This window comes from Bos indicus, chromosome 9, assembly GCF_029378745.1.
Source record: "Bos indicus isolate NIAB-ARS_2022 breed Sahiwal x Tharparkar chromosome 9, NIAB-ARS_B.indTharparkar_mat_pri_1.0, whole genome shotgun sequence".
Lineage (NCBI taxonomy): Eukaryota > Metazoa > Chordata > Mammalia > Artiodactyla > Bovidae > Bos > Bos indicus.
Window position 1 is genome coordinate 103,621,817 of NC_091768.1, and position 3,284 is coordinate 103,625,100.

A 3,284-nucleotide genomic window follows, 5' to 3' on the forward strand; every position below is an offset into this window, starting at 1 on the left:
TCTACGCGTTTCAGAATCCACCCTCTGGAGGTGCATGGCCGTCCTGCAGGCAGGCTGTCCTCTTACCCCGAGGCTCATCCATTAGAGACCCCATCTGGCCAAGAAAAGGCTGACCTCCTGGGAGCCTGGAGTCTGGGGCCCGAGCCAACGGCCAGGGTCTGAGGCTCTGTGGGTAGCTGTTCTTCAAGCTGACCACCCGGTCCTGTCCACACTTGGGCACTTGATCTAAGCTTGTTCGCTGGGATGCTTCTGCCTGAGCTGTTGCTAACGATGCAGAGAGTGTGTCTTTGCTGGAGATGTCAAAGTCTCACTTCTCATAATGTACTTGGTGTGCCTGGGGGGTCAAAAAGTCACTCTATGGAAAAGCAACAGCTGAAAACGGTCCAAGTTTCCAGGCCTTGTTACAGCTGAGAGATATGACCTGAAAGTCACGCTGGAGCCTATGGTCACAGGTCACCTGCTCTGGCCACTGGGACCCACGTGGCCCCCACGGGGCTCAGAGCTGCCTCCATGTCCATCCCTGGGTGGCTGTGCCAGGGGACTCTGGACGGCGGGGACAGCATGGGCTGAGATCAGCCAGGGTCAGACAAGGCGATGGGTTGGCACTTGGCAGCGGCTCAGGGCCCAGACGTTTCGGTAGGAGTTCCACAGCTTTCCCCAAAGCCGAGGTCGCCGTCAGCTGGCCGGAGGCACTGTCATCTCCGGACCCTTGCCCTCTGCCAAGTCGCTCCCCTGGGACCAGAGGCCCAGGCTTGGCCAGGCATGGACGGTCCCCACCTTCCCCCCTTCCTCCCCTGGGACCCCAGGGCTGTGGTCCTTGGCATCCAGATGAGGAGTTTTAGAGGAGCAAAGCCTGATTCTGTGACCAGGGTGGCGGAGCTGTCAGGCAGCAGCCCCCAAGGGTCCCTGAGCCCTCGACCGCCAGCTCCCCTGGCCAAAACACCACTTTGTGCAACAGACGAACTGAGCACAAGCCGCTCAAGCAGCTCAGACCCACAGAGACCCCGGGGCCTTCCACCCCCAGCCAGGCAGGCTGTGACTCCACAAGGACCCTCAGCCACGACCGAGGCCTCAGACCCCTTCCCGTCAGTGGCCTCGGGGCCTGTTGGAGGTGCCGTGGGGGACCCGGCCTCGGACCCCCACACTCCCTCCCCTCAGGCTGGACCCACCCCCATGTTAGAATCACCTCCAGTTCCTCCGACGCCGCCCACCAAGCATTGCGTGAAGGCACGGTTTGGGGGGTGGGGAGGGTCTTTTCTTCAGGGACAGTGACGGAGCACAGCATCACCCCGAGTGTTAGAGCCTCACATAAAAGGAAGAGACTCCACAGACCCGTCCCCCATGGCGCCACTGCCTCCCCCACAGGTCAGAGACACGAAACCAGTCCTGGGACCACCGCATGCAGACAGGGGCGGGTCTGCCAGAAACTTGCCTTTCCATAAACATTCCCCCAAATCGGAACGTGAGGAACTGCGTCTTGCTTCATCACCCAACTTCTCAGCACCCTCAGCACGTCCCCTGTCCACTTTCCGTTCCACAGGCGGAACGCACGCCAGCGTCCCCCGGTCATCAGGGTACCCGCGTCCAGCCCTCCTCATTGCCTCGTGCCTCAGCTCCCCTGAGCCTCTCGAGGCCCTTCCCCGGGTCTGGCCTCGTCCTCCTCCATGTGCGCACACCCTCCTGTTCACCACCCAAATCAAGCTGGATCTTCGCCTCCACCCGTACCCTCGGGAGGCCTTTCCTGCACCCGAGGCTTCAAACATGCTGTCCCTCTGTCCATCTCCCCCTGCAGCCCCCACGGTTCCCCCCTAACTGAGGCCGCGGTACTGCTCAGAAGTCCCGGGGGCAGTGGGGCAGCCAGAGATGCCTAGGCTGCCCGTGACCTCTTCCCGTCACCTAGCGACTGGCTTATCCAGACAACGCCATGATCGCACACGCACCCGCTGAGCCTCCTGTGGCTTCTCGCTCTGGTTTGCAACCAGACTGGTCCAGGGAAGCACCGTTCGTATGACGAGGGGCCCCGTGGGTTGCCCCTCTCCCCAGAGTCGTCCCAGTGGGGCCGACACTCACCACACCGCTCGGTCCCCAGTGGGATAGCGAGAGGCAACAGAGGATGGACTCCCTAGGGTTACGTCCTGAGTGACCCGGGTGGCTCCACCAACCACGGTGAGACCTGCCTTCAACAGCCTCCTGCTCTGCGAAGACCCCCGACTGCATCTCGGCCTCAGAAGGCCTGACACAGAGCTCTGCTCGTCCTGTTGGGGTCCGTCCACTGAACCCCGGCAGGAGCCCTGCTAGCTCTTTAAAAAAGGGAGAGAGATTGATTTATAGAAAACCTTTTTACAATTTATTTCCTGTTATGAACCTTTGAAGTATAAAAATGAGGCTCTAGCTAAATGCAGGGTTCAGTGGTGAAAATCTGACCATGAGAAACAAATAAATTAATATTTACAGTCTTTGGCAAAACAAAAGAAGTTTCATCCATCTGTACCAAAAGTTTAAAAAAAAACATAAATAATTTACAAAAAAAAAATATGGTACATTCTAAATATTCACATCATCATCCCGTACCACCGAACACAGCGACACAGAGACCTGCACACTCTTCACCACGGGGACATTTAATGGCATCTCCCAACACTCCGTTGTCTTGGGAAGACAGCTCCACCGAAAAACGTAAAAAGTGCAGCACAGCAAGAAGGCAATTAGCCTCAAAGAAGCAACAAGTGTAAGTTTATCAGATGGCACGAGCAAGGGAGACAGGTCGCGGGTCCTCTCTCTCCGTGACAGAGGCGTTAGCTCGCTGTCAACCGCAAGAGAGGCCGTCTGCCACGTCAGGCTGACGAGACAAGTCTTCTTCCTGAGCCCCTACGTTCATGGAGTGAGATTAACTAATATTTCCTGCAGAAACGTCATGCAACTTAAAGCGAAAAACAAATCAAGCCTGTGAATACTGCTGTGTGAGTAAGGGGTGTGTCAGTTTATCCTCAGCATTCAAAGTCTTTAAAGTCTTACATACAGCAGATAGAAAATAGTGAAAAAAAATGTATATATATGGAATTAAAGTCACTGGCAACAGTATATATTAAGGTTCCATTATAAACTCTTCATTATTATTTGTTTATTCTATCACATTCTGCAGCATGCTTGATCACAGCAATATGACATTATAAAGCCTTGTATTTTGACAGAAGATTTCTTGCTATAACTGTATCTTTATATTATACGCTAGTTATATGTTGGCTTCTAGAAATTATACTACGTACGCACTACTTGGCATATTT

At 54.9% G+C, this 3,284-nt stretch overlaps 1 protein-coding gene across 3 annotated transcripts in view; it reads right to left on the bottom strand.

Moving 5' to 3' along the window:
* Positions 1-2,600: 2,600 nt before the first annotated feature.
* THBS2 (thrombospondin 2) overlaps positions 2,601-3,284 on the bottom strand; it is a 30,770-nt gene continuing 30,086 nt past the window's right edge. For all 3 annotated transcript variants that reach the window (XM_019967690.2, XM_019967691.2, XM_070796553.1), the window contains one exon: positions 2,601-3,284. This exon is cut by the window's right edge and continues 1,073 nt beyond it. The gene's annotated coding sequence lies outside the window, so the exon portion shown is untranslated.